General features: G+C 35.4%; 1 protein-coding gene across 17 annotated transcripts in view; it reads right to left on the minus strand.

Moving 5' to 3' along the window:
* The window catches only part of LOC109432543 (voltage-dependent L-type calcium channel subunit beta-1), a 576,281-nt gene that overhangs the window by 101,068 nt on the left and 448,285 nt on the right, over positions 1-26,928 (minus strand). For 3 of the 17 annotated variants that reach the window (XM_062849560.1, XM_029871030.2, XM_029871029.2), the window contains exon 1: positions 23,950-24,611. The exons of 11 other annotated variants lie outside the window; for them this stretch is intronic. The gene's annotated coding sequence lies outside the window, so the exon portion shown is untranslated. Of the gene's footprint in view, positions 1-8,439; positions 9,104-23,949; positions 24,612-26,928 lie in introns of those variants that run through there. 3 more of the 17 variants (XM_062849559.1, XM_029871031.2, XM_062849558.1) reach the window with 1 other exon arrangement.

Consider the following 26,928-nt stretch of genomic DNA (forward strand, 5'->3'; position numbering starts at 1 on the left):
TTGTATAAATAGAATGCTGAATATAATATGTTTTGATCATCTGAACATAATTTTTGCATCAAATTAGTGGAAATTGAGATATTGGTGATTATATAGGCTAATCTCCATAAATTTGAGTAAAATTTCCAAAAAATGAAGATGATTTATATTTTTTTAGTAAGAAAAAAATCAATTAAAAAAATCTTTCTCAACGTACATTTGAAACATTAGATGCTCAGTTGTAGTAAAAAAATCAGCACAATCGGAGCATAGATTACGGAAATACACATGTATGAAGAGAGCAACTTTGCTTAAAAACAGAACAAAAATCGATTTCAAATCGACAGCCTAGCATGGAAAGTCGAAAAAAAATCCACTCTACTGTATTTTTTTCCTTCACGTTTTTGAACTCAGGGTATGATTCTACACTTAAAATGATCATCAGCTTACCGAGTTCAAAAATGCTGTAAACTAGTGTTTTAGTGAGGCCTCAACAGGCGAATGAAATCATATATTTATTATATTTATCCCACTATATTTTTATAAATTATCATTCGATGAAGGATTTTGTGAGAAATCAAACCAGTACAACGGGCAGACAAAAAAATCGGGACAGGTGGGACATTGAAAAAAAAAAATCTGCTAGCTGTAACTTTTCGAAAAGGGCATCAAATATTCTTAAATTTTGACTGTCAGTTGATCAACTAGTTGTGTATCAGTGGTTAAAATTTGGAAAATCGGACTATTTTTAACGAAGTAAGAAAGATTCTAGAACAGAGATGAACCAGCCCCTTCTGAAAATCTCTTTTAAAAAGATTAATAAATAAATAATAATAAGATTCTAGAAAAAGGAATAATTATCCGATAGCCAACTTTAAGCTGTTATATCTTTGAATTCAATAAACCGAATGTACTTTTTTATTTTTCATTTTTTTTTAATTTAAATGCTATCTCTTCTGTAGCTCATATGATTTGAGAAGGGCTCATACAATCAGCTTTCCTTTGACTTCCCAATAGATTTGTCAGAAATATTGGGAGAAATTTATTATTATTTTAATATCTTGTCAAAGTTGTGGTGCTTTGCTACGATTCTCGCCAGGAATTCTTCTTAATGTTCTAATATTACCATCAAGAAAATATTGCAGGTCGAGCACTTGTAATGCGCTCCAACGTGCGCTCCGACGAGCGATAAAGAAACACAATCAATTAGTACAAACTCCATATCGAAATCTTTTGACTTAGTGGACGGTAGAGCAATTTATTTTAGGAAAGTGAACCGTAAAGCAAAAGGTCTGAAAACCCCTGCGCTAGAAGAATCCCGAAAGGAATCGCTGTTATAAATGGTACAAAAATCTCAAATGGAGGATAACGCGACTCAGGAGACAGTCTGTTAAAATTTGTGATAAATTCATGGAACGATCCCGGATGGAATCCCCGAGATGAACTAGCCTCGCGTTAAAAATTTCGTTAGTAAAGACAAAAAAAAAACTTCAAAAAAAAAAAATAGTGATATATACATGAAGGAATTACAGGTCGGACTCGATTATCCGGGGTTCTGATGCTTCTCATACATGTATCTGGGAAACGGAATGCTCTATAAAGCTGAAATTTTGACAATTTGTCCAGCCAGCTTTGGTTAGTGATCAGCCAAAATTTCAGCTTTTCACAGTGTTCCGTTTGCGAGATATTATTTTGAGAAGCGCCAGAACCCGACTCCGGATAATCGAGTCCGACCTGTACTGTAGAAATTCCAGAAAGAATTTCTAAAATCCTGACAGAGTTCAGCGAGACATCCTTGGTTGAGGCCCAGGAACAATCCCAATAAGAATAAATATAGGAATATCAAGAGAAGTCCTAGGAAAAATGCCTTGAAGATTTCTGAATAGATTCTTGAAAAATAGCGTGTGATAGGCAAAGAAGTTCTGGGAGAAATCCTTAGACAGATCCATGGAGGTATAGTTGAAGATAATCCCTAGAGTCCTTGGGGGTATCCCAGGATGAATCTTTAGAGAAATCCCTGGGGACTTCCCGGTAGGAAATCCGAGAGGACTATCTGTTATAGTTCTTGGTAGGATCTGGAAGATTTCACGTGTAGCATTCTTGAAATAATTCCTGAAGGAATTCCTAGAAAATAGTTGGGAAGGAATCCTTAAGAAATATCTGAAAGATTGCAGAAATATTCCAAGAATAATACTAAGAGTAGTCCATGTTGGAATCTCTGCAGGAATCTCTAAATGAATTACTAAAAAATCTCGAGGAATATCCTGGCAAGAATTTTGAAAGGGATCCATGGAGAATTTCATGAAGTAATACAAAAACGAATCCCTGAAGGTTTTCTTGAGAATGCCGTGGAGAAGTCACCGGATGGATACTTGAAGAAATACAAGGAGAAATCCGTGAAGGAGTTTTTGGGTGCAACCTATGAGGTGTTCCTCGAATGTCTATTTGGAGGGATTTCACGAATAATTTTAGTAGAAACTCATTGAAAATTTGAGATATTAGCAAAACAAACTAATGGACATTTTCTAAATTTCGAAGCACTTTTACGCTATATAATAGCACGCAGAATCATGCGCGCTGCAGTGTTTTTATTTTTATTTCATCTCCAAAATGTTTCAATTTATCATTTCATTATTTGACGACTTGTTTGTTTCTCTTATTCACAAATCAGAGTGTTTCTGGTCCGTCATGTATCGTTTGTTTTGATTTGCTCTTCAGGTGTTTGATGATTGTGAACGGTCCATGTTATATTGTCTTGATTTTGCTTGGAAATTCTTAATTGACATTTTTAAATAGTTTCCGTGTTAGAAAAATAATAAATGTTTGGATTTTGAATTAGTATTTAATTAGAATTCAAAAAATGAAATGTATTCTCATCACCATTGATGAAGACAATTGGGTATTAACGCAATTACATATATATTCTCAATCTGCACCTTAAACTGGGCCGAAGTCCAAATTTTTATAATTTTGGAAACTAATATAAAATTTATCCAAAGTTGTTTTGGGGAAGATTTGGTACTGGATGGAGCTGTCAAGTATTTGGGCAGCTATCAAAAGATAAATTATAAACATAAAAGAGATTTCAGGTATCATCAATAAAATTCAAAAAATCTGAAACATTAACAAGCTGGTGAAAAATGGTGCTCAGGCACGTAAGGGCAATTTTTGAAAAGTTTTTTTTTTACAGTAGCTTAATAGAGTCCAAAAGTTTGAATTTCTTTTCCAATTATTCTACCAAATGGATAGACAAGATCTATACATTTTAATGATAATATGGCAATAAATTTGCAATTACTGGTCAACTTGGGTTAGTTTCTTTAAAATTATCATGTAACATTAATTTTGGATAAAATTTACAAAATAGCAATAGGGATAGGCAAAATGATCAGGACATGAAAAATTTACACTTTTCAAATAATTTTCAGTTAGGTGTAACTTTTCGAAAAATACATCAAAAATTCACAAATTTTTACTGTAAGTTGGTCAACTAGTTGTCTATCCACGATCAAAATTTGAGAAAGATTGAGCTATTCCACATGAAGTTAGAAATATTCTAGTTAAAGGCATAATTATCGTATTGCCAACTTTGAACAATTATATCTCTGGATTCCATAAACTGAATAAAATAAAAGTTTGAGCATTTATAACTTATATAATAAGCTTTGAAAAAAAGTTTAACTCAACTAAAAATTGTTTATAACAAAAAAGTTACAGCGATTTAATTCATTATATGATTTTTTAGTAAATTGATATATTGTTAGCATGCATCTCATAACTTTTTTCAATTTATATGAATATTGCTAACAATGTCTCTTCTTTTCAAAATACATTCAAATTCAAATAAATTCGAGAGAAATTGAATTAATTATAATTATCATCTTGAATTTAGATCCAAGTATGTTTTTAAAATAATTATCATGTGAAGCAAAAGAATTGGAGGAAGGCATGCTTTTTAATTGTAGTATGAAATTGTATTTAAAAAAGTTCATGAACATTTTTGTTTTTGTTTTGTACAAGATAATATGGCTCGTCATTCTCAATCAATATCTTCTTTGATGACCACATGTAAAGATCATAGTTGCTATCAGTTATTCTGAGGACATAAACATAATATTTGTTTCAGTCGGATTTCATTACTCGAAAATTATGAGACGGAATACACTGGTCGACAGTGGATCACGAACTTTGACCACTTGTTGCATTTCTGATGGATTTTGGCCCGCTGATTCTGAATCTGATTTCGGAATTGCTGTAACACGTACAGTTTTTGAGAAAAATAGGGTTTTTCTCACAAAATTTCATATTTTCATAAAAAATACACTATTGTCTTTATATTATTATTTTTTTATCTACTCATCTCAACCAATATTTATATTCAATAGATTTTGATCCACTGATTTAGAATCTGATCTTAGAATTTCAGTAACACGTACAGTTTTTGAGAAAAATGGGGTTTTATTCACAAAATTTCATATTTTTAGAGAAAATAAAATTATTGTCTTTTTAAATTTGAAGTTTTTATCTACTCATGTTAACCAATACTTTTTATTAAATAGGTTTTGATCCACTAATTCGTAATCTGACCTAAGAATTACTGTAACACGTAAAATTTTTGAGAAAAACGGATTTTTATTCAGAAAATTTTATATTTCAATAGAAAATAAAATATTGTCTTTATAGTTTTATTTTTTTTATCTGCTCATCTTAACCAATATTTATATTCAATAGATTCTCATATACTGATTCGGAATCTGACTTCAGAATTCTGAAACGCATACAGTTTTTGAACGAAATAGGGTTTTATTCACAAAATTTCATTTTTTCTTAAAATAATGAAATATACCTTTAAGGGAAATCTTGGAGGAATTTTTAAGAAAATACATAGAGGAATTGTGTGAATTTCTACAGAAATCTTTGCAATAATGTCTTCTAGATTTTCCGCAAGAACCCTTATAAGAAGCTTTGCAACAATCTGTAGGAAAATTTCTGAAGGGATCCTTGGAGGATTTTCTAAGACTTTCTTAAGAAATCCTGGAAGCATTTCTTATGAATCTTATCAATCTTATTACCTAAATGATCTCTTGTAGAATTTCCAAAGCAATCCTTGGAGTCCAAGTTGGAGAACATTTTCTTGAAAGCTTGTGAGAAAATTTTGAAGGACTTCTGAATTTCAGATTTTTAATGTATCCGTGAATCATTTTCAAAATAATCCATGGAGTATTTTTGAAGGAGATCATGGAAGGTTTTCCCCCAAGTAACACAGAAAACATCTTCAGAAATAAAAATTGCAGAAGATGTATTATAGTTGTTCTATTGGTGGATCAGAAAACTTCTTATGTTATTCAAAAGTTGTAAATTAGTCGGCCAAAAACAAACAGAATGAAATTTTTATTTGGCTCAATTACGTATGGAATGTGTTGAATCTCCATTTAAATATCATAGTTTTAACATTAAATATAATCGGATTTGCTCACGATATCAATCTAAATTTAAGCGGTAAGCGGTTCAAGTTGACTGGTCTGACCGACCTCTAGTAAGATCAAGTACCAACACAGTTTTTGAGAAGAACTAACTAGAACTAGTAAAACGCACTACAAGCGGACACGGTTGGTCGCTTTCTTCTAAATTTCAATGTTCACAAGGCGTTTCCCAAACGAATCATTCACAGACTGACGTCAAAACAGCAGCATCTTGGGTGCACCAACATCAAACTTATGAACATATCCTGGTCCTATTTTTTGGAGCAATACTGCGGAGCCTGCATTTTGACCGCCGTGGAAATGTAACCTTCTTCCACACGGTGCTGTCTAGGCGCCATCGTGAATACCGGCTTATGATTGCTGACGGATGATCCATCCTAACTTCCTGCAGGCGGATGTCTTACCTGGATCCTGTCTCACAAATTCGGCATGCTTCGTCGGATACATTTTCAGCCTCCCGGAATCTCGAGAAAACTACAATCCGCCGACCGCCGGGCGGTCAAGAACGTCACCAGCAGATTATTAGTGAAAATATTTTGACATTTGACAGCTACCTTTGCCAAAAGATTAGCTGTATATAAGTTATTTCGGTGTCGTAATTACTTTTAAAATAACAAAAATATGAATGAAGTTTAAGAATGTTGAAAATATGCTTTCCAAATGTATTTTTACCGTTTACTACAATCAAATTTTATAATAATTTTATAATCAAATTTTTGTCGAGTTGCTCGTGGGATGAAATTTTTGCGTAAATTCAACTTGTTTATAACCAGTGCTTAAGATCTGAAGAAATTTTCTGCGCCGCGTTAAAGTTCCACCAAAAACATTAGTCAGGTGACAGTGCTGGCCAAAAATATGAAGACACAAATAAAAATTTGTTATAAATAGACAGTCTTATTCCTCTTTATTTGTTTATAATTCTAAAAACAATATTTTCCTAAATTTTAAAATACTTCAATCTTACTTGTGGCATAACCAACACAGAGTAATTGATCAAATTATAATCATGGTTCAACATTGAATATTAGAGATATGTTTGATCGATACTGTAATTCCCCTGAAAAGCTGCCATACAAGCTGCCATATTGCTTTTCGAGTGGATTTGAAGACAAATTCTCTAAATTTCATTATTTATAATGACATTTTTTAGTTCGGCTGTGAGGCGGTTCAATTTTGATGGAGTAAAACCAAAAGTTTCACCAAAAATCTAGCAGCGCAGGTGAAACAAAACTACTGCCGCTGAGTATAACCCATTTCATAATTTTATTTCCAAAATAGTTTATTAGCTAGTATACCCGAACATAATCTTCTTGACTTGAAATCATTTTTCAGCTTGACAAGTCATGTAGTGTTTTTATTTTTTATTTTTGTTTTTTTTTAGATCTTACATGAAGTACGTTTTCATGTAGTCCGTTTGGCATTGTGTATGATTGGTGGGAATCTAAAGTTATAATACCGTCATATCGCTTAGTTCAAACAAATGCAAATGGTATGTAATATAACTGTATTCTGCCAGCTGTATTACTTGAAAATTGCCTTATTACAACAAGTTAAAGAGGATGCATTATATAAGTATTTGCAACTTGTTATTTACTACAACAAACTGCATTACAACTAATTACCATTCAAGAGATAAATATGTTAGCACTATAAGTGTATTAGGATACATCTTATATAGCTTATAAGATGTTGTATAAGCCGCCATTTTTTGCGCTGTTTTGATTATATAAGTGTTCCATATTAAGTAAATAATGCAAGAAAAATACAACAGAACTAGTATGAAATGTGTAATTTTAACAGTTATATAACAAGTTGTGTTACTTGGGCCAGATGAATGCTTTGAAAAACTTCTGAAGAAATCTCTTTGGAAAAAAATCCGAAGAAATTCGTAGAATTTCTGGAACAATCTGTGCAAGATTTTTTGAAAGGAATTCTTATAATATTTCTCTATAATATAGCTAAATAAAAACCAATGCAACATTTTTTGGAAGCTATCCATGCAAGACTTTTTTAAGAAGTTCTTGGATAAATTTCTGGCAGACATTCTAAAGCCTTTAGGAATTTCTAGAAGATTTTGTGGCATCATTTAGAATGAAATGAGAAGGGGGGCTGTCGAACTTTTATGCATGTGTTTTTTTTTTCTACAAGTGTGAACCATCCAAGTGGTTAAATGATTGATTTCTAATTAAGTTTGTAGAAGATTGAATTTCTCCAAAATCTTATTCTAGATATTTTTTTCCAATTTTGCTTAAACTTTGAAAAGCTGTTTCTACTCTGTGTTTTACTAAACACTGGTTATGTATGCATTTAACTTGATTTTATTTTTTTTTGTTAAACTCAAGTTCAAGAAGTTTTTTGGCCAATTTTTCCATCATAGAAATACGGATTCAGTAGAATATTGTCATTCAAAGCCCGAAGTTTTGCACACAAGAACAATAGAAATATGGCAAAACACCTAATTTTGAGAAATTCGTATTTTTTTTTATGGTTTTTGGTATATAAATTCTGGTCACAGCTTCAAATTGGTAGGGAGCCCCTGCCCTTGTCTTCGCCATTAGCTTCTTTTTTGCCATTCCCATCACAGTCCTCGACGATGATTCCTGTCATTATTGTTATTAGGAAAACAACCAGCCAGCATTCGTCCGAACTAACTCCATCTGCCATGAGCACACTTTTTTCAATGAATGGCCATGATAGGCTCCACATTCCAAAACTTCACGCTTTTCGTCTGACCCCATTCCGGTTGAACTCATGCAGCAGGATCCATACAGCAGCACTTCAAAATCCGCAGTTTTCCAGATTCAAGCGCAACGAAGAAAAAAAAAAATAAAGAAAATTTCGATTTTCATCCAACCGAGTGTTTCACTTTTCACTGTTCGCTGCATCCGATGGAATCATCACGCACTTTCAGCATCCATGGGAAAGCTCCATTTTCACATACGTCAAACCCCAACACAGCATTTCCAGAAAAACTAACCTCGATCACGCACCACAATTACTAACTCCCGTTTTCACAAGGAAACCCTTTTTCTCCAGAAAAAAATAATCAAACTTTCTAAACGCGAAAAAAGGAATAAACTTTGCAAAAGACCACCGACGTCCGCGCGACGGGATGTGAGAGAGAAACCTCGCTACCACGGTGGTACCGCACCGTCGTCCTACTACTACTGACTGGCTGCCACAGCACACAGCAGTGTGCCACTGCGGTCGATTTTCGCATCCACCACACCAACAATCGACCGACCGACCCTGAGGAGTCTAATGAAGTTTTTCCTTTTCCGTCCCGTTTGCTCCGACCGGAGTTTTCCGGGGACGCAGCCATATTTCGGTGCTTTTGTTATGCGCGGTGGTATTGGTGCGAGACGGTGGTCTACTAAAGGCTGCTGGTGCCAGCACAGTGTGGAAAGCAGTACAAAAGGAAAACGGGAAAACTCTTTCACTGTTTTCCTCGCACTAATACTTGTGGGGATAAAACGATACTGAGGTACAGTGACGCCTAAGTAATGCGGTGTGACATGTGAAGTATTGGGAAGAAAAAATATTGGCTAAATATGCTGAAGCCAAATAAGATTCACTGTAATATAATGAATAGAAAACTATAGGACATTTTTCTTGTACAATCTAATATAATTGCTAACTTCTGAAATTATCAAACTATCTAGCAATCTTTCAACCAACAGAAGTATTCAACAGCAAAATCTTAATGTCTGTGAAAATGGGTTAAACACGAAGCTCCACAAGGAATTCTTATAAAATTTCACAGCTCTCCCCTTGAGGAATGTGCAGGCAATTAAATTGTGGCAGAATATTTATTGCACCCATGAAAAACTAGAAACGCTCCAGAGAAAATCATAAAGCGCAAATTTCTCCAAATATAATTTAAAAAAAAACCTTGGATAAACAATTATTTCAGAAATTTTCCTGTACATTCCTCAATTTTTTTTAAGGAACTCCACCAAGAATTTACCGAGATGATTCTCAAGCAAAATCTCAAGAAATTCCTCCGAGGATTTCCTAAAGCTTTTTCCTGGGACGTCTTCAGATTTTCCTCCAGAGGTTCATTCCGTTCTTCCTAAGATTTCTACAGGGATTTAACTGATGATTTCTTCACTACCAAAAACCCTTACACCCGAATGTGTAGGTTCGCTGAAGTGTACAAATAGTTTCTAATAAAAAAGTTTAGGCTTCAGAGTCCTTCATAAGAGATTCCGCCTTCCTTATAGCTGAACTCACTTTTTCAGAAATTTCTGTTGGGTTTCTTTCTGAGATTCCTTCGAGGAGATATTTTTATCTCCAGAGACTTCTGCAGGACTTTTAGGAATTTCTTCAGGAATTTTATAAGGAGAGTTCTTCAAAAGTTTTTCCGGAGTGTTTATCAGAATTTTTTCTTGAAATTACTTTACAAATACTACGAGGATTGCTTCGGAAATTCTTCCCATGGTATCTCGAAAAATTCTTTGAGAAATTCCTTCAGTGATTTAGAAATAACTTTTGTGATTTTATCAGAAATATCATCTGGGATGTCTTAAGATATCTCTGCAGCATTCTTTAGGGATTTTTCCAGGAGTTATTCCAGAAATTGCACAATATTACTGAATAATTCTTAAAAGAATTTCTGCATGAATTTCTAAGAATTTCTAAGAATTCCCTGATTGTCTCAACAAATCCCTTAAAAACTCCTTGAGATACCATCGGCAACTACTGAGAGGAATTCCTGGGCAAAAATTCCTGAAGTAACTTCTGAAGTTGTCTTGTAAACGATCCTTGGGTGAATGCCAAAGATAATAAGTAGGAGGGTACCTGAAGATACCTTAAGATACCCCCTTTATTCTCTGGAAAAAAAATCAGTGGAGGCTTGTGGAGAAACTCTGCATGTAATTCCAAAGAAAAAAGCTTGAGAAATCTCTGGAAGGATCCCTGAAAAAAAAAATCCGTGGAGGAAACTTAGGAGGAATCTCAAAAAAAATGTTAGCATTAATATTAGAATTGAGGGAGTGGCACAAATTCGTAGGTGGTCTTAAATTATGTCTGCAGATATCGCAGACAAATGTACTGATGGAATTCTTCCAGAAATCTTTCAATAAATATCTGTGGGATCCCTGGAAGATTTCTGAAAAAATCGTTGGAAGAACTGCTGGACAGGCCTATGCACAGAATAGGCGGCAAGAGAGGTGTTTTTCCTAAATTCTTCAAAAGGCGGAGGGGCGCCTAGTACATCGGCAATGGGAGGGGTTTCACCTCCAAAACCCCTCCCGTGTGCACGGGCTTTCTGCTGGAATTCTCAGAAAAAAATTGCTACCTGGAGAAATTTCTAAAGGTTAAACTTTAGAAACAATAAAACATCCTGGAGGAGTTCTATGCAGAATCACTGAAGACATTGAAAAATTAATTTTTGAAAGAATCTGGAGCTATTCATAGAAAAAAAAAACATGAAAATTCCATTAAAAAGATCAAGGAATATATTCTGGAGCAATTTGTGCAGGTATTGTTAAGAAAATCTTCGAAAAAAAAATCCTAATGAATCCCCGAAGGAAGGTTTGAAAAAGTCCATAACAATGTCTGGATAAATACCTGAACGAACTACTAGAAAATGCCTTGGAGAAACTTCTTGAAGAATCTCTTGAGAATTTTTCTAGAGGAATTTCCAAATAAAAGCACAAATAAAATCCTGAATGAGTGGAGTAATACCTGAAAGAGCATCTGAAGAAATAGTTTCTGAAAAAGTTTCTTGAATAAAATCTGAATTTTTATAAGAAAATCCTTGTGGATTTTTTTTGTAATTATCTCCGAATACGTGTGAAAAAATAATCTCCAGGAATTTCATCTTTTGAAGAAACGTTTGAAGAAAACTCCTGGAGAAACCCCTAGAGATATTTCTAGTAGATTTTTTTTGAGAAATTTCTAGGAGAATTTCCAAAAAAAGAAAAGCTTCTGAAAAAAAAAGGTGGATTTCTATGGAAATCCCAGTTGGTCAATTTTTTTTTCAATATTCCATTAGACCAAAGAAGTCCGTTGAATTAATACAAAATAAATCTGAAGGAATTTCGGAAGACATTTCTAAGGAAACCCGTGGGCCGGTTTCAAGAATAAACTTTTGAGAAATTTCTTGAGAAACTCATGGAGAAAAGCTAAGGAAAATTCCTGAGGTTATTCCATTCCTTTTTTTTTGATAAATCCTCAAAGAATCACCAGGATTTTCTTGAGTAATCCCTTCATAAAATCTTCTTAGAGCTCCCTCAGGAGCATTCCTACAGGGATTCCTAAACGAATACCTCGTGGGATTTAACTCCATTTTTTTAGGTTTTCCGCATTATAAATTTTCTACATGGAGTTGTTTTTTTAGAAGTTTCCTTATGTAAACTTTCAGGAATTTTCCATGTTTCCTTTTGGAAGACTGATTCGTGAATTACTACCGATATTTTGCGTGGCGGCGGCGTCATCGGCGTGACCATGAGTACGCTCTACAATTTGTAGCTAAGCTTTTTCGTGTCCATTGGTGACTTAAATAATTACGTTTGAACACCCATTTTTATTATGTCTGTTCAAGTCCATCACTGCAATTAGTTATAAGACCTATAGTGACATTACCCGTAACTTTAGTGTAGTGCACGTCGCAATACTCCATTGTCATTGAAGGGCAACAAAGTATTGATTCTTATACAATTTGTTTTGTTTTCTAAGAAGCTTCAGAATCTTTTAAACTTGTTGATAAGGTCCGGGAAGGGATTCCAGGAAGAATTTTCAAAGAAATTCCAGGAGGGACCTTGAAGAAACTGCAGTGGGAATCCCTGGAGAAACTCCTGGAGGAATCTCTGAATCTCGTTGAGGAATTCCTGAAGGAGCTCTTGGATTAATCCATGCGGGAACTGCTGTACGAAACCTTGAAGGAACTTCTGCAGGGATCCCCGGTGGTTCAAGAATCTTCCATAGAGAGATTCCTGCAGAAACTTCTGAAGAAATCCCTGTTTGGAATTTCAGAGGAATTCCAGGGTGAATCCTCGAGGGAATTCCAGAAGGAATCCTTGAAGCAACTTTAGGAAAAAAAAATCATCGAAGGACATTCAACAGGAGTTCACGAAGGAAGTTCAGGCGGAATGAGAAAATCTTGCAGGAATTCCAGGAGGAATCCCGAAGGAGTTCAAGAAAGAATTCATAGAGGACTCCTCGAAGGAATTTCAGGAGCAATCTCTGAAGGAATTCCAGGAAGATTCTCCGAGGGAAGTCCAGGAGGAATTCACAAAGAAATTCCAGGAGCAATCCCGGATGTAATTTTATGAGAAATCCTTGCAGGAATGCCAGGAGTAATCCCCGAAGAAATTTCAAGAGGAATCTCCGAAGGATTTGCAGGTGGAATTTCCAAAGAATTTTTATCCCGAAGAAATTCCAGGAGGAACCCTTTAAAGAAATCCTGGAGGAATTCATAAAGCAACTCCTGGAGATATGCCTGATTATAGTTCAAAGGAAATTCTTGAGGGAATTCCTGGAAGAATCCCTAAAGGAACTCCTATAGGAATCCCAGAAGGAACTTCAGCAGAAATATCTGATGTAATTTCTGGAAGCTCCTGTGAATCCTTTTGGAAAAAAAACTATCTGAAAGAACTCCAGGAGCTATACCTGGAAGAATCCCTAAAGGAACTTCTTGTGGAATCCCCTTAGATCCAAGAGACAATATTTCTTAAGGAAATCTTTGATATAACTCCAGGAGACATCCGCGAATCCTACTGGATCCTACTGGATGAATTTGCTAAAAAAAAACTTCAGAAGGGGTTCTTGAAAGATTCCCCAAAGCAGCTCTTGGAGAGATCTTAGAACTCCAGGACTAATTTCTGAATGATTTTTGGTAGGAATTCATGAAACAGCTTCTAGGGGAATCCATGAATTCTGCTGGAAATATCCTTGGATGCTTACTGTAAAAATCTGTGAAGAAAATCCAGGAGAGACACCTGAGGAAACTCCTGTAAAGCTCTCTGAAGGACCTTCTGGAGGAATCCTTGAAGGATGTCACAAGGGATCTCTGAAAAAAACATCCGCACGAATTTTAAAAGAAACTCCTGGAGGAAATCATTTATTTAGGTCGTCCTGTAGGGTTGTCCTTGCCTCACAACCTCACAAACTCATGCAATGGCAGGTAAAGAATGCCCTTCAAATAACAACTATGGAAGTACTCAAAGAACACTAGTTGAAGCGCAGGCCAAGCTCCAGTTCGGACGTGGAACCATAAAAAAGAAGAAGGAGAAGAAGGAGAAAGTTGTCCTTAGGAATTTGTGAAGGAACTTCTGGAGAAATCTCCCTTAGGCATCCGTGCATTCTCCTTGAAAAAAAAAATCTCCTTAAAAACTCCAGGAGTGATTCCTGGAAGATTTGCTAAAGAAGCTTTTCGAGGCATTCCCTAAGATGCTCCTGTAGAAATCTTACTGGACTAATCCCTGAATGAACGTCTGTAGGAATCCCTAAAGAAACTTCTGGGGAAATCACCTGAAGGTGTCCTCCTGTAAAATCTCTAAAGGACAGCCTGGAGAGATCTCTAAAGGAACTTCTGGAGAGATCTGTGAAGAAACTTCTGAAGGAAGCCCTGAAGATATTCAGGAGGAATATCTGAAAATGCATTTGCAAGAATCCCTGAAACACCTGAAGGAATCTCTATAGTTACTCCTGGACTACTCCCAGTAGAAATACATGAAAGAACTTTTGAAGGAACTTCTTCACTAACCTCTAAAGGACTTTCTGTAGGAGTTCCTAAAGCTTGTTTTGAAGGATTTCCGTAACCCTGGGCAGGTAACTCTTAATCTTTTTGAAAGAATCTCTGAAGAAACTTCTGAAAAAATATCTGAGGGAACCTCTGTTGGAATATCTGAGGGAACTTCTGCAGGAATCCCCAATGAAACACTTGTAGGCATTCCTGAACCCTCCTGGAACTACTGGGGAGATCCCTTCTGAGTAGAACTACTATACTGAAGGAAACTACTATACTGAAGGAATTCTCGAAGGAACTCCTGGATAATTCTCTGGAGGAACTTAAGAATACCTGACGGAACTTCTGCAGAAATTCCTGAAAGAACTACTGAAAGAATATCTGAAAAGTCTACCTAAGGCATCCGAAGGAATTTCAGGAGGAATTATGAATGAAATTCCAGAAGCGATTCCTGAATGAATACCAGGTGAAATCCCTGATTTGAACTCTAGAGGAAGGAACTCCTGGACTGATTCTTAAAGGAACCACTGTATGAATTCTTTAAGGAACTTCAGATAATATCACTGTAGGAGCTCCTAGACTAATCTCTGAAGGACCTCCTATGGGAATCTCGGAAAAATCTTCTGGATAAATCACCGATAGATTACCAGGAGGCATTCCTGAATCCTTCTGAAGGAGTCTCTGAAGTACTCCTGGAGTAATCTCTTTAAAAAAAACTCCTCTGTAGGAATGTCTGAAGAATTTCCTGGAGGAATCTCTGACGAATCTCTTGGAAGCATCACTAAATTCTTCTGGAACAATCTCTGGAGAATCTTTCGGAGAGATGTGAATGATGAATGAGGAATTTTATGTAACTTAAAATGATAGATATAGTTTCAAGAGTATGAATGGACGATACCCTGCAATAACGTTTGAATTTCTTCAGAAGTTCTTGAAACTTAATATGACCCTCCCCTTGAAAACTCTCTTGAAATAAGTACCCTTGAAATCAGTCATACAACATTTTTGAAACTTTTTCTGAAAGGTTCAGGGTTACCTCCTGGATATCCACCTGGAAATCCTTCAGAACTTCCTTCAGGAACTGCTACGGGAGGTTCTTTAGAAAAAAGTCTAGGAGTTCATTCAGGAGTTTCAGGAATTCTTGCATATTGGCTCGGTAACTTAGTTGGTAAAGCACTTTTCTAGCGAATAAGGGTCGTGAGTTAAAATCTCACCTGAGCTGTGAATTTTTCTCAATTTAACTAATAATTTACCCATCTGTACATACACTCCCGATCAAAAGTTTGGGGTCACCCCCTCAAAAACATGTCATTTTTTAGGCTCATATCTCCGTCAATGTACGTCCGATTTCAAAATCCTAGGTCTCATTTAAAAGATAATAAGTCAAAGAAACTTTGAACATGATTGAAAAGAAACTTTTTCAAAAAAATTGTATGTAAACTTAACCCAAAGATTCCAAATTTTCTTAAAAATGAATATAAACTTACGGCAGTGTAGCTGGAAATTGGGTCGACCATATTTTAAGATGAGAGCGGTAATATAACATATTTTCTATAAGCTTTAAACTGCTTTTTACCGAACTTAGCTAAAAAATCTAGGAAAAAAGTTATTAAGTAAATTAACTCTTCAAATCATAGACCAAAAGTTTGGGGTCACCCTTCAATATGATGTATCAGCCAAAAGTTTGGGGTCACTTGGCTAAAACATGGAAAAGTGATTTGGTGATATCTTCGTCATCTATTGCTCAATTTTAATTCTTTTTGGCTCATTTCAAAGATAATTAACTAAATTTACGTTTGATGTCTTTAACTTAACGTATTTAACGATTTTTGTATACAAAAATGTTATGTAAAGTTAACACATTTCACAACATTTCAAAAAATGAGGCAATTTTACGTTTAGTTTAGTACCTATGTAAATTTCAACAAATATGCGTGGTTTAATGTCTATGCAATAAGTACCATTTATTATGTTTCAAACAAGCCAAGAAGAATTAAAATTGAATGAAAGATGACAAAGATATCAACAAATCACTTTTTCATGTTTAACGAAAGTGACCTCAAACTTTTGACCGATAAATCATTTTGAGGGGTGACCCCAAACTTTTGGTCGATGACATCAAGGGTCAATTTACTTAATAACTTTTTTTCTAGATTTTTTAGCTAAGTTCGGTAAAAAGTTGTTAAAAGCTATTAAAAAATAGGTCATATTACCGCTCTCACCTTGAAATTTGGTCGACACAATTTCCAGCTACACTTCCGTAAGTATATATTCATTTTTTAGAAAATTTGGCAACTTTTGGTTAAGTTTACATACATTTTTTTTGAAAAAGTTTCTTTTAAATCATGTTCAAAGTTTCTTTGACTTATTATCTTTTGAATGAGATCTAGGGTTTTGAAATCGGACGCAAATTGGCGGAGATATGAGCCTTAAAAAATGACATGTTTTTGAGGTGGTGACCCCAAACTTTTGATCGGGAGTGTATGTACGTTAAGTTATTTGAAAATCATAATAGACCACACGGATCGGTATTACCGAAAATTTGCACTTTGAGTGAGTCATTCTTGCAGATATTTCTTCAGAGATTCCTCCTGAATCCTTCCAGAGATTCCTCCAGATGGTTCTCTCCAGGAAAACGGCGTATTGCCTGCCTACTTTAAAGGAATCTCAAGAGAAATCGAATTAGGAATCCTAAGAGGAATCTCTAGAAGAATCCCAGAGAGCATTTCTAGAGGAATGGCGAGAGAAATGCAAAAACAGAATTCTCCGATAAACCTCGAAGAATCTCGGGAGGAAACGAGAAGAATTTCTGAAACAATCTTGAGTGGAATTCATCGGAGCATACCTGAAAGAGTCATAGAAAGTAACTTGAGTGGAGGAAACCTACACAATGAGCTCTGGTAGCGGTACTAAGAGAAATCCAAGCAGAAATATCGGGAGAAATCGCAGGAAATTTTCGTAGCTAAATCTCTGCAGGAGCCCATGTATGTAAACCAAGATATCAGCGACATAAATTACATCAGCTATTTGGAAACCTGTTCGACATATGGGAACATCTTATACGATTACTGCCCAGCCAACAAATTCATTCACATAACTCTGCTACAACTCTCCTAAGTGAACTCTTATCCGTTCAAAACAGATTGCATAAGATGCACCAAATATGCTCTATTCGCACAAATTTGGAGGCCATATATGTACATTTTGAGAAAACCACTTTGAGTTATACAACTTCAGGCGAATTCATTTGGCATGTAATATAACTTCTAATTATAACTTTGCTTGGCAATATATACGATTTCATTTTCACATGTTCTAATATAAAAAAGAAGCTTACAAGCCTAGATTTTCCGACCTGTAGCTTATTAATCAGATACCTTACCATTTTGTCTATCACTAACTGTTGTAGAACGTGAAATTTAAGCAAATATAAATATTTTGAAGGCTTGTCCAAATGGTCCCAAGTATACGGTTGACATTACTCTGTCGCAACTCAGCTTTGTGAATTTATTCGTTTAAAACGTATTGGTTAAATTGCATAGATTTTTCTATCCGTACCATTTTGGAGGCCATATACGTATATTTTAACAATTTCATTTTGATACATGCAATTCAAAACGAATTCATTCGGCGTATTATATAATTTCACATATAACTTAGTTTGACCCTTAATATGATTTCTTTTTCACAAACAATAAAATAACAACAAGTTGCCACTGTGGTGTGTACATGGAGAAAAGTGTGAATGTTAGCAAAAATAATAATGAAAATGAAAGCAAAGTGTGAAATAGATTTTGATTGTTACGTTGTGGTTTGATGATATCAGGCTGTGCAGCAGAAGCTGAATATATCAACCGTCCGGGGAACGAGACAAACTTCACTCTAGCACAGCGCAGTTGCTGATCCGCGGTATGGTTGGGCTAGTACTTGCCCAGAGTTGCCCTTGGAACGACCAGTAGGATCTGCAGCCTGCAGGTAGGTGAATGTAATAAAGCTCACCTGCATCTGTACGCATTTGACTTAAGCGATGCACTTGCCGAAATATTTCCAAAAATACTTACTTTTAATCATCCGGCTCTCCGACTAAATTCATCACCGTATAATTTTATTTTGACAAATATGACCCCAAATGTAATCTCGCCTTTAAGATTACAAAAGAGTCGCAACAAGTGCATTCGAAGTTGTTGAAGAATGTCAACTTGAAGTTGTATAATTGTTAACGCAAAGTTGAAATTACTAATTCTGCCAAATGGAATCGGATTAAATTGTGGGCTTCGTATACGATTTCATCTAATCTGTTTTTGCATCTTATATAATTCTAACCTAATTTATTCATTAATATAACTTGAGATCAACATCCTTATATGACTTCTGGTTTGCTGGGTGGTTGTCTGGGTCCTTGGTACTTAACGGGTTTTGTTGGAAATATTAACTGTGTCGATATACTATAAACAGAAATATTGTCAACACTGAGCCGTTTGAAGGATTACTCACTAATAATGACATCACTGTACAAAGTTAGGTCAGATACACATACAGGGGATAGACAAAATGATCGGGACAGGCAAAATTTTCACTTTTCAAAAAATGTTCAACTAGCTGTAACTTTTCGAAAAGTGCATCAAATATTCAAATTTTTACTGTAAGTTCATCAACTAGTTGTGTATCAGTGGTTCAAATTTGGGAAAGATCGGGCCATTGCCCACAAAGCTATAAAGATTCTTGGAAAACGTAAAATTGTCCGATAGCCAACTTTGAGCTGTTATATCTCCGGATTCAATGAATCGAATGCAATGAAATTTTGACCATTTATGACTTGTATAATGAGCTATGAAAACCCGTTGACGCAACTTAAAAGTCTCAACACGGAAGAAATGTATAACGATTAGAATATTTTTCTTATAAAACACCAAATTATCCAAAATTTCAACATCATTTTAAAATTCAAGATGCAAATTATAGTTTATTTAATTTCCCTCTAATTGACTTATTTATTAATGTGTTTTGAAGGAAAGTAACAACATAGCCGCCAATAAATTGAAAAAGTAATGGAATATGTATTGAAAATAGACCAATTTGCTAAAAAATCGTGAAAAAAATAAAATCGCTATAACTTTTTTTCCTGTTAAAAAGTTCAAGTTAAGTTTTTTTTAATGTTTTTCGGAGATCATTATATAAGTCATGAATGGTCAAAATTTCATTGCAATCAGTTCATTGAATCCGGAGATGTAGCAGCTAAAAGTTGACTATCGGATAATTTTGCCTCTTTATAACTCTGTGGAAAATGGGCTGATCTTTCCCAAATTTGGACCATTGATACACAACTAATTGGTGAACTTACACTAAAAAAATTTGAGAATATTCGATGCACTTTTCGAAAAGTTACAGCTAGTTGAATATATTTTGAAAGGTGAAAATTTTGTCTGTCCCAATCATTTTGTCTATCCCCTGTGCCTATTTGGAGAAAATACCAAAAACTGTATTTTAGGTTGAGATGTTGTTAAACTTATTGATTCATCGATTCTGTCACATTCGCCCGAAAACCATTCGCCCGAATCACAAACGCCCGAATTCCAATCGCCCGAATAGACCATTCGCCCGAAAAGACCATTCGCCCGAAAAGACCATTCACCCGAATGACCATTCGCCCGAAAGACCATTCGCCCGAAAGTCATCCGCCAATTCCATGCAATTTCTTTGAACAAGTTTTTTTTCTGGTTTGTCATGATGAAAGTTTAAGGACAGACGCATGGTGTACTTAGTATCCGACCAATCGCAAGAACAGTTGGATTAGTGCCAATAATAATCGTATTAGCTTAGTTTGGAAGAACAGCCTATGTTTTGAAGAAGGCCTAATTTCTTGTGAAAATATTACATAATAGGTCAATAATTGTTATAGCATGGTTGATCGAGAGGATAACGCAAAAGTTCAGCGCAGAGTAGTCAGCTATTTTAAGTTAATAGTGTTCACAACTGATCTACTCGGAATAACTACGTTTCGTTAAAACGAACAATAGTTCATAAAAATTAAAACGTGTGAGCTAACGGATGCAGAAAAAAGCATCAAAATGGCGAGAATGCAGCATTCTTATTTGAATAAGCTGTTCTTTTGAATCCATGTTTTGAATCCAGAAGTTGTGAAAAATAAAACGTCAAGGTTCCCCATAAAATAACAACTTAAAAGAACAGCCCACGATTGAAAGAAGTGAGAATTTCTGGTAAAAATGACATCAAATTGAATTTAATTGCCTTGAAGATATAACTAGAAAGAAAAGCCTATTAACAAAAAAAGGGACAATTCCAATAAATGTTTCCACAGCTATATTGCTGAAAATGTTTATAACAGTATAAGTCTTATATCAGACTATGTTCAAAAAAAAGCAATACGCGTGGACGACGCCTTAATTGATTTCAGAAAAGTATTATTATGATTGTTATGGTTTTCGGGCGAGTATTCTTTCGGATGAATGGTATTTTCGGGCGAATGGTATTTCGGGCGAATAGTATTTCGGGCGAATGGTCTTTTCGGGCGAATGGTCTATTCGGGCGGATGACTTTCGGGCGTTTGTTACATTCGGGCGTTTGTCATTCGGGCATTTGGAATTCGGGCGAATGGTTTTCGGGCGAATGTGACAGAACCGATTCATCACCATCTAGTGGGTATTTGTAACTGGGATCATTAAAATATGTAGAAAATTCCCATCCGTATGAACAACTTTGGCGAAGACATAAATTTCAAATTCAAAATGGTATTTTTCCTGAAATTCTATCTTTTAAGTTTCCCTGACAAAACAGAGTATAGATAAAAAGCAACTTTGAAATATGTAAAAAATTAAAAAAAAAATAAGATATTTAGATTTTTTAAAAAGAATTTGGGATGAAAATGGAGAAAATGGAGGTGTAGCCTCGTAGCCGTGCGGTTAGGATCAGCAAGCTTATAATCGCACCATGCTATGGGGTGAGGGTTCGATTCCCGCTTCGGGCGTTGAAACTTTTCGTGAGAATAGTTTCTTCCCCGTTTCCACTGGTGCATATAGAGACGAACCAGCCAAGGGCTGAAAGTCTCTTTAATAAAGACAAATCAATCAATCAATCCACTGGTGCATGCTCCGTTGTCCGTTGTCTCATGTTAAGTTTAAAACAGTCTGTACAGCCGAAAGCTGAAGACGTTGTCCGTGCTTTTTTAAAAATAACATAAACATAGAAATAAGATAAAGATGTGCTGGTAGACAAAAAGTCACAGATTTAAAAGTTTAGATTTGTCTTAAAGAGGTTAAGAAGTTTTAAACTGAAGCGATAGGATCTTGGTTTAAGTTAGATATTAAAATGTTCATGTGGATGTTTTCAAACATATAGGTACCGTCAAATGGGGTAACTTGCAACACTTTTTGACTTTGAAGCAATATCATTGAAAATCTAAACATTTCAAACATACTGTAAAGCATCGTGTACACTAATTACCACGAGTAGAATACTATGCAGAACTTCATTTACCAAAATACGTTGCCACCTAAACAGGAGGCGTGAAATACATGCTTGTTGCAAGTTACCCCATCTGTGGGGTAACTTGCTACACATGACATGAAGCTAAGTTAGCTACCATTCAACTGCACTAACATTCTAGTTCTTGGTAATTTCATAAGTTTTTGATGTAATGCATGAAAAATGCTTTGAAAATATGTACACTAACCAATTGATATATGATTTTTCATTAAAGGGTTTGTAGTTATCATAAGCGAGAGTATATCGTTTCACAACAGATCTTACGTTCCTCAAATATGAAATATTTATAGATCTAATGACTCAGCACTAGTTAAAAAATGTGAACAATGCTTAATGTAGTTTGTTGGAAACGTAAAGTGAGCCATCTTAAGGTTATTTTTAGTATAAAGTGGTGTTTGGCTGCTTCAGCTAAAATAACATGATTTAAACACCCATTCAACTACATATTAACAAAGTTAAAAGCCGTCAATTTTGGCATTCTATTGAAATAATTTACTCCAACTAGGTTCAGAATAGATGTTGGTGATTGTTTGAGATCGTTCATTAACTGAATTAAACTTTCATTAAGGTGAAATGTAAATGAAGTTTTAAAATATGGAAGTATTCAACAATGTTTGAAAGTTTCGTGCAAACAAATGATAAAATTGAGTTGACAATTGAAAATGAACACGTCAGGTAATTATTAAATGATCCATTTTGATCATTTCTATCCGAAAAATCGTGCAATGAAAATATATCATAGGAAGTTTTATTAATTTCAACTGTTGCAAGTTACCCCATAGTGGTTGTCGAATATGATTATGTTTTTTTACATTACTTAGTCGATAAGTTCATCAAACTTTAATCGTTCAGCTAAGCTTACTATTAGGTACCCTAACTGTAAGCAAGGTCATCAGACTTATCGCACTTACCATAGTAGAGAGGTAAAGCACGATTTTCAAACTTGTTTTTATGGCATGAAATGAGCAAACCGTTTTAACAGTGTAGCTGAACAATAAACAAAGAAACAAAACTATTTTTTTCACTAAAACGATCTTAGGTACACATAGTTTTTGTTATCTGAAATGGTAGAGCATACAAGCTATCATTATTATGAAAAAATAGTTCATATTTAATGTATGTCATCGTGTTGCAAGTTACACCGCTGTTGCAAGTAACCCCGTTTGACGGTATATAAGTTTCCCGTAGCAAATACTAAGCGATTCTGCACGCATTGTTCCCCATTACCTCGCACACATGTTCGACCTACTTCAGTACTTCAAACTCACACGAGCACGTTCTTTTTTTTTCCTTCTGTGGGATGTCGAATTTCCCAAACAGAGACGAAAATGTTTTCCATTCCCTTTCTCTGTCTATCGCCTTGCCGTGCAATTCACCTCGCAAGAACGCAGCCACGGAATGTAAACGAAAGGTAGCGCGGAAAGAAAAACACCACAATACTTGCGACACATGACGACGACCACGACGAGGATGATGATAAAGACGATGGAAACAAATGCAAAATCCCTTTATTCGGCCACACAATCTCAATAGGATAATGCAGGAAAACCGCAACACAAAAGGAAATAAAGGATGGCTGTCGCGGATTAATGACACGCAATGAGGATTGCTCCCCTTCTCAAATTTTGGGGCGAAAAGCGATGGGGGATGTTGATTTTCAGCTGCGTGTAAGTTTGTCCGTGTGTGTGTGTGCGTGTGAGTGCGTATGTTTTTGGCCAATTTTTGGCTATAACTGGATGTTAGTTTTTCCTTCATCTCGAGTTCTTTTCGTGCTGATGAGAGTAGTCGAAATTCCTTCGATAAACAATGAAACTATTTTTAGAGTTGAAAATTCGGCACTTGACTGGTACTCGTGACGTGAGCTGAGAAAAGGGAGATGAATATTGAAGTTTTGCTCTTTGTTGGCATTTTTTTTCGGCTGGGGAATGTATTGTAGTAAATTTTATGTTGAACATGAATGTTTTCATACACTTCGTAAACTTTATACTCTTAGCAGCAAATGCCGTCGGTGAACCCATGATTTTTCATCTTCGATTTGCACATTTTAAATAAAAAGGAACTGATTTAAAAAGTGAAGCACGATTCATTCACTTCTGATCAATATGTTGCGAATCAACACATTCTTCCTGGTTGAGCAAGATTTGGATTTCACTACTTTTATCACCGTTTCTCACATTTCCACTTTCTTCAAACTATTATTTTTCCAAAAACACGATTCACATAATCCTTTCGAAACGCTTCCTCCAGCTTAGAAAATATTCCATTTTCCTCTGCCGCCCACTTATAACCTACCCAAATTGCGATGACAGATCAATGATTCGCGACTTTCGCCAGTCACTGTTTTTCCCAATTTTTCGCAACAAACCCCTTCAAAAACAATTTTCAATCACTTCAACACCAGATTTCACAAACTTCACTCCCCACTCTCGAATCTGGACCTCCTGAGTCCTGATCCAACTACTTCCGAATCCACTCACGGACCCTTTCCGAACGAACAATAAACTTGGAACGCACTTTTCCGCAATAGTAGGTAGGTACACCCGTGTGTCCAGTTGGAGCAACCAGCTCTGAAAAAGTGGCGTCAGTCGTCAACCAACAGCAGCAGAAACGGGGAGCAATAGATGCGAGGAAAATGCTGTCAGTTTGGTGGCGAAGTCAGCTGCTTGCTGTGCTCCGTACTCTCTCGCTTTTCGCAATACGTACGACCAGCAGAGAGCTGATCGCTCTTGGTTTTCCACGAAAAAGGTGGAAATACGGTACGAGAGCGGGGGGTTTGCTGCTGCTGCTGTTTTGGGGCGATATATTGTTTGGAAACAGAGATTGCAGAACGCGTGACCGAGGGGTGTTGAACTGTGCACGGGAAGTTAATCGGTAGCTATCGGTTGCTGTGCTGACGATGTGCATTGGCGTTTGGATGAGGACGCATGGTGGTTTTTGCAGTGCATCACGTTGGGAAGAGCTCACCCTAATGCACAAGAAGAGTTAATTCAGTAACAAACTTTGAAAACGACGTATAATCAATGCTACACCATTGGTTATACGTCGTTTTCAAAATTTGTTACTGAATTGTTGTTAAAATTCTGATGGCGGAACTTCTGATGTAATTTTGAATTGATGTTTGTTTCATCTTTATTGATTACACTAGTTTACAGCATTTTTGAACTCGGTAAGCTGATGATCGTTTTTGGTGTAGAATCATGCCCTGAGTTCGAAAACGCGAAGGAAAAAAATACAGTAGAGCGGAAATTTTTTCGACTTTCCATACAAGGTTGATGATTTGAAATCGATTTTTGTTCCATTTTTAAGCAAAGTCGCTTACTTCACACATCTCATTCTCCGTAATCAATGCTCCGATTGAGCTGAATTTTTTACTGTAACTCGTCTACATATGATATGTCAAATAAACGTTGAGAAAGAATTTTTAAATTGTTTTTTCTTATTTAAAAAAATACATTTCTTCAAATATTTTTGGAAAATTTGCTAAAATTTAAGGAGATCGTCCCCAATACTCGCCAATATCTTGAATTTCATCAATCCGACGCAAACCTGCATTCAGATGATCGAATGGTATTATATTCAGCTTTTAATTCATGGAAAAAGATTTAAAATTGTTTGAACAAAACGCAAGATATTTGAATTTTATTAAATTCCTTTGAGCTAAAACTCAAAAACTGTTCTACTTTAAATTTTTTGAAGCACGGTTTCGAAATCAGCCCTAAATTATGCTTCAAAAACTTTGGTCGTTGATAGAAGTTCACGACTTTCGTTTTATTTTGTAAACTAGTGTTATAGACTGTTTCAGAAATTATAAATACACTAACGTTTAACTGCCATTTCAATTTGAGCACAATATCCAAAAAAGTTTCTTCTAGCTCTTATAATAAACATTTTGTGGATGTTTCTGGTAAAAGTTAAAAAATATGGCTCTGTAATCTAGATGATTAAAATTTGAAGTTGCACAAAAAATGTAGCATAGTAGAAAAGAAAAAAATCTCACAGAGAAAATATTTAATTTCCAAGCACAATAAAAATTGCTGTATCGATAATAAAAGATATTTCTCGATTGGTAAGAGTAATTTTCACTGGAATTTTTGATCAAGAACCACCATTACGGGCCTTCTCAATACAAAATGTTTTGTTTCAAATTTCTCAACAACACCAGTAGCAACAAACGTTAAGCAAACGAATATCTTAATTACTGCTTACTGCATTCGTTTTTATGGTATGACAAGCTTTGGCATCTGAAGGATCGAATGAGCTGAAAAAATAAGTTTGTTTAGATTAAATGCGTTCAGGAAAGCTAAGAAACTGTGTGGTAGTTCTTATGTTCCGTAGAAAACCTTAAAAAATAAGAAACTTGGTCTCCGAAAAACTGTTGTGGAAATGCCTTTATCGATTTTTCCCAAATTTTGATCAAAAATGTTGAAATCATTAAAAAACACCTTTGTGCAAATGCAAATTTGAAAAATTATGTTATTTGTTAGAGAACTCAACTATTCTTCAAAATATCAAGACAATTGAAAGGAAATATAAAAATATGGAGTACAATATGCTATACTCTTAAAGAAGTTGGTAAAAATCATTAGAACAGTTCATTTAATTGAATAAACAAAGTGTATTTATAATTTCTGAAACAGTCTATAGATTATTAACGCGAGGCTAGTTCACCTCGGAAGACAGAATATGTTAAAAATTCTTAACCTTTTCATGCCAATTGCTGTTATTTTGATATTTATTGTCTATACGATCACCCCCGAAGGTAGACCTGTGCGCCGACTATATTTTGGCCGGCGGCGGCGGCGGCGTCATCGGCGTCACGCCGGTGGCAGCTTTCGGCAGCGGCGGCGGCGGCGGCGTGAATCGGCGTGACCAAAATTTGACCATAATTTCAACATTGGCAAAACAAAAAAGTTGTCATTACGCTCTATAATTTGCAGTCTGAGCTTTTTCATGACCATTGATGACATAAACTATCACATTAGAATGAATACCTTTTTTTATTTCTGTTCGGCTCCGCACTGCCACCAGTGATTAGGCTTTTTTTACTTATGTGTTTATTTGGCAAACTCGGGCGTCACATATGGTCATAACAGAGCCGAAATGATTTATACATTTTTGTTGTTACGTTGTTTACATTTTTGAGATTTTTAATAGCCTTAGTACTATATATGTTTGGGGAGCAGACAAATATTTATAATATGAAAGGAATATGAAGACATTACCGGTATCCTCATTGTAATGCATGTTGCATTACTCCATTGCAAACAAAGG

This window comes from Aedes albopictus, chromosome 2 (assembly GCF_035046485.1).
Source record: "Aedes albopictus strain Foshan chromosome 2, AalbF5, whole genome shotgun sequence".
In the NCBI taxonomy this organism is placed as follows: domain Eukaryota; kingdom Metazoa; phylum Arthropoda; class Insecta; order Diptera; family Culicidae; genus Aedes; species Aedes albopictus.